The sequence below is a fragment of the Bufo bufo genome, chromosome 2, assembly GCF_905171765.1.
Source record: "Bufo bufo chromosome 2, aBufBuf1.1, whole genome shotgun sequence".
Taxonomy (NCBI): domain Eukaryota; kingdom Metazoa; phylum Chordata; class Amphibia; order Anura; family Bufonidae; genus Bufo; species Bufo bufo.
Window position 1 is genome coordinate 277211394 of NC_053390.1, and position 10686 is coordinate 277222079.

At 45.1% G+C, this 10686-nt stretch overlaps 1 long non-coding RNA gene across 1 annotated transcript; it reads right to left on the minus strand.

The window, feature by feature from the left end:
* Positions 1-674: 674 nt before the first annotated feature.
* Positions 675-10164, minus strand: LOC120988839. The gene is made up of 3 exons (XR_005776193.1): positions 9952-10164; positions 6425-6429; positions 675-685 (listed from the first exon to the last, which is right to left on the minus strand). It is a non-coding gene; the product is annotated as an uncharacterized LOC120988839 (long non-coding RNA).
* Between the last annotated feature and the right edge of the window lie 522 nt (positions 10165-10686).

A 10686-nucleotide genomic window follows, 5' to 3' on the forward strand; every position in this document is an offset into this window, starting at 1 on the left:
TCTAAAAGCAGTCTAGCAGCAAACTTTGTGAAAACTAATATTTGTGTCATTCTCAAAACTTTTGGCCACGACTGTAGAATATTATAGAGTGTTTTGTTCTATGGGGCCCTTGGGTGGGAGGATCTTTTAATGTTCAAGGCGGACTACCAGGCAACGAGGAGATGTCCTTTGAGAAAGTTTATACTAGAGGATGGTCTCGTTTATTTCATTAAGCCCTTGGGGCGCAAGGGTATCTAATTGGTACATCCAATAGACTTCTCGTCGTTGTAATGTACTGAACCGATTGTATGGGTTTTCTGGTATGAAATCAATTGGTGTGATCTTGATGGGATGTTTTTCTTTATCTGATGTTGAGGCACAATGTCTGGAGAGGCTATGTTTTTGATAATGTTTTTGGATGTTGTGCCTTTGTTGATTTAGCCTGCAGTGTAACTCCTGGGTGGTGCGGCCTATGTATTGGAGCCCGCAGCTACACTCGATTAGATAAATTACGTAACTAGACTGGCATGTCAGATGGTGTTTTATCATAAAGGTGGTCCCATTCTTAATGGACGAAAAATGTGTACATTTATTGGTTATGGTTTTACAGCATAGGCACCGACTCTTTCCACATTTGTAGCTGCCTAGTTTTTTGGGGGATAACTGTGGTCCAGCCGAGCTGGCTTTTTTATGTTGTTTCGGCTTGCTGGGCGCAAGTAGGTTCTTAACCGTCGGGGCTCTCCTGTAGATCATTCTAGGTTTAGGGGGCAGGTGTTTTGCGAGGTATGGATCCTGTAATAGGATATGCCAGTATTTTGAAAAAATTGTGCGTATATTATTGTTGGATGTATTGAACTGTGTGACAAAGTTTATATTCATTTCTGTATGTGTCCCTTCTCTGTTTGTGGGCTGTAGACAGGTTTCTTGTGTGTCAGTGATGGTTCTACTGTAGGCGTTTTTTATAAGTTTCCTTGGGTAGCCTTTCTCGATAAAACGTTTTTTAAGGATTTTTGCCTGGTTTTTAAAAACACTATCAAGGGTACAGTTTCGCCGGATTCGTTTGTATTGGCTATATGGAATGTTTTCCAACCATTTTTTTTATGGAAACTTGAAAAATTGATATAACTATTTGTGTCGATGGATTTGAAGTATGTTTGGGTGGCCAGTTGATTATTTTTGGTGGCGATAATGATGTCTAAAAATTCGATCTCACTTTTACTGTATTTCGGGGTGAATTTAATTCCCCAACCTGTATTGCTTATATTATTACAGAACTGTAAAGCAGTATTCTCATCACCGTCCCATATGATGAAGACATCATCAATGTACCTTTTGTAGTATACGAGTTGTTGGATACGGGGTGTAATGTTTTGGATATGTAGCCTTTCAAATTCCCTTATAAAAAGATTTGCGAAAGATGGCGCTACTTTCGTCCCCACAGCGGTACCTCTGCGTTGATGGTATGTTACGCTATTATAGATAAAAAAGTTGTTCTCCAAAATGAAGCGGAGACTGTCTATAAGAAAAGTTACTTGGGGTGGTTTTAGGGTGGGATCTCCCTCTAAAACGGTTTTTATACACTGTATGCCCAGGTTATGTTGAATATTAGAATAGAGGGCTGTGACGTCCATAGTGAATAGTGCGTATGAATCTTTCCAGGTGATGTCTTTTAGTTCCCGAATTAGCTGACTAGAATCGTGAAGATAACTGGGTAGTGTGCGCACATATGGTTGCAAGAAAAGATCTAGGTAGTGTGATAGGTTACTTGTGGCGCATTTTGTGTTTGACACAATTGGTCTGCCAGGCGGGTGTGTTGTATTCTTGTGTATCTTAGGAAGGTGATAAAAATAGGGGGTGCACGGGCCTCTTGGCATTAGGAAGTTTTTTTCTTTTTTGTTTACAGCCCTCTATTCTAATATTCAACATAACCTGGGCATACAGTGTATAAAAACCGTTTTAGAGGGAGATCCCACCCTAAAACCACCCCAAGTAACTTTTCTTATAGACAGTCTCCGCTTCATTTTGGAGAACAACTTTTTTATCTATAATAGCGTAACATACCATCAACGCAGAGGTACCGCTATGGGGACGAAAGTAGCGCCATCTTTCGCAAATCTTTTTATGGGGGAATTTGAAAGGCTACACATCCAAAACATTACACCCCATATCCAACAACTCGTATACTACAAAAGGTACATTGATGATGTCTTCATCATATGGGACGGTGATGAGAATACTGCTTTACAGTTCTGTAATAATATAAGCAATACAGGTTGGAGAATTAAATTCACCCCGAAATACAGTAAAAGTGAGATCGAATTTTTAGACATCATTATCTCCACCAAAAATAATCAACTGGCCACCCAAACATACTTCAAATCCATCGACACAAATAGTTATATCAATTTTTCAAGTTTCCATAATAAAAAATGGTTGGAAAACATTCCATATAGCCAATACAAACGAATCCGGCGAAACTGTACCCTTGATAGTGTTTTTAAAAACCAGGCAAAAATCCTTAAAAAACGTTTTATCGAGAAAGGCTACCCAAGGAAACTTATAAAAAACGCCTACAGTAGAACCATCACTGACACACAAGAAACCTGTCTACAGCCCACAAACAGAGAAGGGACACATACAGAAATGAATATAAAATTTGTCACACAGTTCAATACATCCAACAATAATATACGCACAATTTTTTCAAAATACTGGCATATCCTATTACAGGATCCATACCTCGCAAAACACCTGCCCCCTAAACCTAGAATGATCTACAGGAGAGCCCCGACAGTTAAGAACCTACTTGCGCCCAGCAAGCCGAAACAACATAAAAAAGCCAGCTCGGCTGGACCACAGTTACCCCCCAAAAAACTAGGCAGCTACAAATGTGGAAAGAGTCGGTGCCTATGCTGTAAAACCATAACCAATAAATGTACACATTTTTCGTCCATTAAGAATGGGACCACCTTTATGATAAAACACCATCTGACATGCCAGTCTAGTTACGTAATTTATCTAATCGAGTGTAGCTGCGGGCTCCAATACATAGGCCGCACCACCCAGGAGTTACACTGCAGGCTAAATCAACATAGGCACAACATCCAAAAACATTATCAAAAACATAGCCTCTCCAGACATTGTGCCTCAACATCAGATAAAGAAAAACATCCCATCAAGATCACACCAATTGATTTCATACCAGAAAACCCATACAATCGGTTCAGTACATTACAACGACGAGAAGTCTATTGGATGTACCAATTAGATACCCTTGCGCCCCAAGGGCTTAATGAAATAAACGAGACCATCCTCTAGTATAAACTTTCTCAAAGGACATCTCCTCGTTGCCTGGTAGTCCGCCTTGAACATTAAAAGATCCTCCCACCCAAGGGCCCCATAGAACAAAACACTCTATAATATTCTAGGTTACTATATTTATACTTCTTTCTGAATGTTGGACTTGACCGGGGTTAAGGGCGGCCTCAGATTTACATCCCTAATTCTATCTTTATGTAACAAACATCTGCAGTCCCACATCACTGCCTAGAAAATCCCTGCTAGCTACAATTGTGAAACTGTGTCTAGGATGGACAATTGATACAGCCTTAGGAAATAACTACAACATTGTATCAGTAGCTATTTTCCTTTTTTTCCCCTCGGATTCCACTCAGGTTAATCTCCTGATATTGCTCTCCCCCATCCAACCCCCCAAAAAATCCCTTACCCACTAACTTTTTAAACATATCAGTTAACAAAACAAATCGGATCCATTCTATATATATGTCCAAAGGATCAGCAAACAGCTGAGTGCCCGGCGACAATTCTCTATAGCTTTAGATACACACCCACTCCCCGCCCCCCCCCCTCCCCTTGCTCCACCTTTGTTTGGCCTCACGCGCCTTTTTTAGTTTAAATAACCGCAACATGTGAATGTTGTTTTATATTGTATACTGTCCTGATGAAGGGGGCTCTCCGCCCCTGAAACGCGTTGACTGAAAATAAAAAAGTATTGTTACCAATACCTACCTGCTTCCGACTCCTGCTGACAGCGCCATCCAAAGGTTCATCTTCTTTCTTCTTCTGCAACTGTTTCTTCTCCTGCGAACTAGTGAATACTCACTATATCAGAAACTACTATGAGGTTTTTCTGACACAGTTTAGAGCGTTCAGCTTTATAGCTTGAGTGGATATGTCCTTGCCTCTTATTTTGACAACATTGGGAGTTCAAATCCTGGCAGAACTTTCAGAAATTAGATTTAAATACACTGGGCTGTCCCAAACACTGACTCCTATCTTGGATATAGCTACTGTATATATGGGACTCAGAGACTCCTAAGCCAAACTAAAGTCCCCACATCCTCCCTCTTCAGAGCAGGGGTGCCTGGGGTTCTCCCACTGACTTCTATTGTGCTCAGTAGAACACCCGAGCGCGAAGTGTTCTACTTGAGCATACAAGCACTTTGGTTGCTCGCTCATCACTACTCTGCACCTTTCAGAGAACTGATGGCTTGTGGAGAGTCCCAAGCCATCTGTTCTTTGTGAAAAAGGCAGTACCAGCCCGGCACATGTATGTAGAATAGAAGGTGGGCCAGTCCTTGTGCCTGTCGGTGTCTGCCAAAGTGCCTGGCAGCGCCGACGTGTGGGGCTGTAACTACGGTCAAGGACAATATATGTCATTTACAGCCCACTAGGTAAATGTGGTTTCTGGCACAGCCACACCAGCAACTTGGCCAGGTGACGCCGCTTCCGCTTCCATGTTCTCATGCCGTTGGTCCTGGCGACAATGTCCGCCTCTGCCTCCTCATCCTCCACTGTGTCCTCAGCCTCCACTGCAGGGACAATTCACAGTGCTCCTCCAGCATACCACATTGGGCAGGGGCACGGCGGTGTCACGCTGTTCTGCACCAAGTTTGCTGGGTGAACGGAGTCACACAGGGGAGGAACTGCTACACATCTTTCATCAAGATATCAAATCTTGGCTTTCTCCTCAACAACTCAAAATCGGAACCATGGTGACCAACAATGGTAAGAACATTGGTTTGTCAAGAGGTTCCTGAAGTTTTCACCCATCTGCAAGACATCCTGAAAATGGCAAGGAAACTTGAATGCACTTCAGCCACTCGTACACAGTGATGCACACACCCTCCTTGAGCTGCAGCGGCAGAATGGCACCCCCCAAATAGGCTGATATGCGATGTTTCCACCCGTTGGAATTCCACCCTCCATATTTGGACTAATTATATGAACAGAGACAGGCCATAAACGATTTCTTAAAGATATCCAGCGGACAGAGGTACTCCCCTGTGTAACTTCGATCTTAGCCAGTGGCAGCTCATGCATGACACCTGCCGTTTGTTCGTGCCCTTTGAGGAGGCTACTTTATTTGTCAGTCACCAGACTATGGGATGAACAATGTCATTCCACTGATTCATGTCCTGGAGAAGATGCTACTAAATCTGGCTGGTCAGGGACAGGAGATGCGGCGACTACATCTTACGGCCACATGAGCCCTGTGGGGAATGAACTAAAGGAGGAGGAGGAGACATACGAGCACAAGCAATGAGTAGAGAAATGGGTGGTTTTCTACAACAGGTGGACAGGAGAGGAGAGCAGAGCAACCGGAGGAGCTACAGGGCGATGAAGAAGACGAGGCAGATGACCCAGACACACAGTGGCAGTATGCAGTGAAGATGGAGCAGGGAGTCCCTCTGAGTCACTTGCGCAAAATTGGCTCAGTTGCTTGCGTAGTGACAGCCGAATTGTCACCATTTCGGCAGAAGGATGACTAATGGCTCTCTACCATGTTAGACCCACGCTACTGGACAAAATGGGGGCCTTTTTACACGTGCTGAGAAGGAGGACAAACTTAACTAATATCAAGACATCCTATGTAGTCAGTAGGCCGCTTCGCTATGTGTGTCATCGCTCATTCCGCATGCAGGTCTGACAGGGGGGGCCCTCTCTGCTCACATTCAACTGCAATGGCTGCTGGGGGGGTGGGGGGCAGGAGCAGTACCAGCTCCATCAGCAGCAACTTAAGTCTAGAGTCGCTGATGAGCAGTTTTCTTCACCCGCCTACTGAAGAAACTACTCACCAGCAGCAGGCAGGTAGACATAGAGGCAGAACCTGAAGCAGGCAGGTTGTGGCATACTTGGAGTACACCCTGCCACCCCAACATCAAAGTTCCCCTGGACTACTGGGCAGCCAAACTCAATTTGGCGGCCGCAACTGGCCCGAGTTTTCCCTTGACAAACTTTCCAGTGTGGAATCAGAGCGGGTGTTTAGTGTGGTGGTGGCCATAGTTACCCAAGGGAAACACGCCTGTCCACCCAAAATGTGGAAGAAACTGACCTTAGTGAAAATGAATCAGGCGTGGATCAGCCAGGATTTCCATACACCAGTTCCCTAATGCATCAGACTTACTCATCCATGATGCCACACCTTAACTTTGTCAAAAGAGAACCTGTTTCTTCTGGCTACCTGCTCAGCTACTATTCTGATGCTGCCACCTGCCTGATGCCACACACCTGCTGCCAGGTGCTCCTACTGCCACCCACCATCTTCAGCTGATACTGTATTGCTCCCCACCTCATCACTATGTCACTGGCCACTCTGTGGTGTCCTTATGCCTGCTGCCACCTCACACTCTTGTGGGCTGCTGCCACCTCACCACTCTGTGGTCTCCTCATGCTGCTGCCATCTCACCACTATGTCACCTGGGCCACTCTGTGGTCTCCTCATGCTGCTGCCCCCTCACCACTCTGTGGTCTCCTCATGGTTGCTGCCAGCTCACCACTATGTCACTGAGGCCACTCTGTGGTCTCCTGGTGCTGCTGCCAACTCACCACTCTGTGGTCTCCTCATGCTGCTGCCACCTTCCCACTCTGTCCACTGGAACACTCTGTGGTCTTCTCATGCTGCTGCCAGTTCACCACTATGTCACTGGGCACTCTGTGGTCTCCTAATGCTGCTGCCATCTTACCACTTTGTGGTTTCCTCATGCTGCTGCCAGCGTCACTACTATGTCACTGGACTAATCTGTGGTCTCTTCATGCTGCTGCCACCTCAACATGCTGTCACTTGGGCCACTCTGTGGTCGCTTCATGCTGCTGCCACCTCAAACATGCTGTCACTGGGCCCACTCTGTGGTCTCTTCATGCTGCATGCCCGCCTACCCACTCTATCACTCTAGGGCCACTATGTGGTCTCCTCAATGCTGCTGCCAGCTCACCTCTATGTCCACTGGGCCACTCTGTGGTTCCCTCATGCTGCTGCCCACCCTCACCATCTCTGTGGTCTCCTCATGTTGCTGCCCACCTCAACACTCCTGGTCATTTGGTGCCACTCTGTGGTCTCTCATGCAGCGGCTACCTCAACACTCTCTCATTGGGCCACTCTGTGGTCTCCTCATGCTGCTGCTACCTCACCACTCTGTCACTGGGCCACTCTGTGGACTTCCTCATGCTGTTCCACCCTCCCCACTCCATGACTCTACCACTATTTAGAATTTTTGGCCTGGTTGACATCATCATTTATTTGAACCTTCTTTTTACTGTCCAGAAGGAAGGAAAAATGAGACCACAGAACGAATCCTGTCTATGTAGCAGCTCTAAGGCCTGTATGACATGGTCCCTCTTTTACATCAGAATTGGCTTATGATTCGGTAGCCAAAAGCAGGAGTGGGTAACAAACACAGAAGACATGCAATATTCCATTTACATGTCATCTGTTTTGGATACACTCCTGTTTTTTTTTTTTTTTGCTTCAGTAGTACTGATGGATTACTCGCCAAATGCTGACTGAGTAAAGGCAGATGCTCAACAGACAGGATCCGCAAAATAATCAGTGACGTCAACACAAACTTACTGCTGACACACTCTTCACTCTGTCAGGGGCGCTCTACTTGTATAAGCGTTTAAAAGAACAGGTTGTCATGAACCAGCGGGTGTGAACCCACTGTGCCACGTATCCTACCTCCTCTAAGGGTGTTGTCTCAGCGAACCCCTCGATCTTCACCGTACCCCTGATGGTGGGGATAGACTTTCCCGAGGGGAACACCAGGTTCTTACCTCTTGAGGAGGATAGGCACACAAGGCAGCTGGTCCAGGTGGATCAGGAGGTACCTGAGAAAGGTACCAGAGGTACAGGCATTGTCAGCAGGCTGAGTTGTAACCAGGAGCAACAGTGCAGGACCGAAGGATGAGGCAGAGGCAAAGTCAGACAGGCAATAGGTCAGGCAATCTGGGTCGGCAACAGGAGAGTCAAGGCAAGCAGGCAGGGATCAAACAGGTATCAGAGTCCAGGAATACAAGTAAGAGTGAGGAACACAATATCAGGAACCTTAGCAGGACACAAGGACCTTGACACTGAGGCATCTGGGAAGGGGGCTGAGCCACTTCTATATATGCAGGAGGGGTAGGATTGGTCAGCGAGGTCACATGACCTAACCCATAAAGCACAGGAAGTGATGCGTGCCGGCCCTTAAGGAAGTGCTGCAGGAAACAAAGCGCAAGCATGCTGTGGCCAGGGTTGAGAGGAAACTGTGGAGCGGATACCAGAACAACAGTACCTACACAGACAGAGCCCAGGACTGCAGCTGTGAATGGGAAGCACTGGCAGCAGATCACCGCTAAACACGGCGCCTGGGACCGTGGCGGTAAGCAAGGAAACAGCGGCGCGCAAGCTGCCGCTCTTACACGGGTTCTGTAGAAACCTATATGGAACGACAGTGTGAAAGGAGTGCACTCTTTCACCCTACAGTAGGATCTTGGGCCTCTGCATGGTTCTTTATACCTAGCGCTAACTTGACCTGTAAGGTTGAGTTCACAATTGAGTTATTTGGTCAGTTTTTGGCCCCATGAAGTGTGCAGTGATTCTAAGAGCGACGCCTGTCATCTACGTGTCATACTGGCTCCCAGTATTGTTTCAGTACCACAGCAGACTCCCTATGCGTGTTTCTGCAAGGCACAGTGTTCTACACCACTATACAGGCTCTTTGCAGCCAGGAAAAAGCAGTTTTTTAATGGGATTCGCCACAAATAAATTCGGATCAAATCAAATCTTTTTGGAAAATTCTGCGAACCGACCGAATCGAATTTTTGAGAAATTCGCTCATCTTTACTGCCAACCTTTTGCATCCATATCTTCCCTTACTGGAACTTACGGCCAAATGACATGAAATACATAACATTATAATACACAATATACGATGCAATTGTATATAGCCCCCAAGGTCTGGGGTACTGCACATCAACTGCTTTTTTGGAAACTTTGCAGTAGAGAAATAACTCCAAATGTTCTTGCTGTAAACTCTGAATGATTTATACACTTGCATAAGCTTGTACTTTCATTATCCTAAGGGTTATTTAACAACTGGGCCACTGAGCATCTAGGAGGCAGTGCAGCTAGCACATAGCTAACAAGGCTCTTGTAGTGAAGAGAACATTTTAAGACAACATATTTTTAGTCTCTGCCTTGTTTCCGTTATATATTGGAAGCCGTTCTGACTCTTTGTATACCTGACCTCATGTCTTGCACTTGCTAATTGATCTACTTTTGCTGTTATGTCCGTTTCCACTTCACTTATCGTTTTCCACATTTTCTTTGGTGACTATTTTCTTGTTTCTTTCTACATTGAGTTTCATGTCACTCTTCATAAAGGATGCTTTTTAAAGGGCTTTGCCATAACTGATGTAAAAAATGAAAATCAGACATCATATAGTACATGAAAATCTCTTTGTAACAAGGCTAGAACCAGCCCTATACCTAACATAGATCCATAATTCTCATTTATTGTGCCAATAGTTCTGCTAAGTTCCCTTGAGGCTGGCAGCTCAGGGGGCGTGTCTATTCTGAATCGGCTGCAAAGGCTATGAATGTGGTTTTCAGTAACACATGGAGCTCATTGCCCTGAAGAGATTATTCATCCCAAATCACCTTTCCAGATAGCTTACTCAGTCACAACTCACATGAAAGAAGATCTGGCGATGTTTATTCGTCGTATGATCCGTAGAATGCAAGTTACAACAGGTAAAAGAACGATTCTTCCATGCAGGTATAGAGAATAGACACAGGTCAGATGAGTTACAGCATTAAAATGACTGATGCAGCAAAGAGGGGGAGGAGACAGAGCAGCATGCAAACTAAGGAATGCCACAAGAGACAAACTAGATAGGCATTAAAGAGACAGTACATAATAAAAATAATATCATGTAACATGACACTCCCCGCCTGAAATCTTTAGATTTCAAAGTCTATCACATATATAAAGATAAGTTCAACTTGAACCTGTAGGGGAAGAAACGTTAAAGGTAAAACTGGTGTATAAACCATAGATACGAGATACCCGCAAACACAAGAAGGTATGCAGTAAATGAACAATGAAACATGACGTCCAAAAAAACAGATGGCTTGAGTCCTGCGGTCTATAGTTTGTAATCGTGGGACTTCAACAGTAGCACAGTCAATAGTGATAGTGATATTCTCCCCGCCATAACAGGTATAGCCGGTACTCCTGCCTAAGTCACTCACTTGGGAGAAGAAGCACCAATTCCGTGATTGGTCGTGAGAAAGTCCGAACAGAACCTCCTTTAGTTATCTTAATTTCAACCTTTCGAACCTTTCCGTCATCGCTGGGCATTACGCTTGTTACAAGACCCATAGGCCACTCATTGCGACAGACTTCTCTATCTTTCAGAAGAACA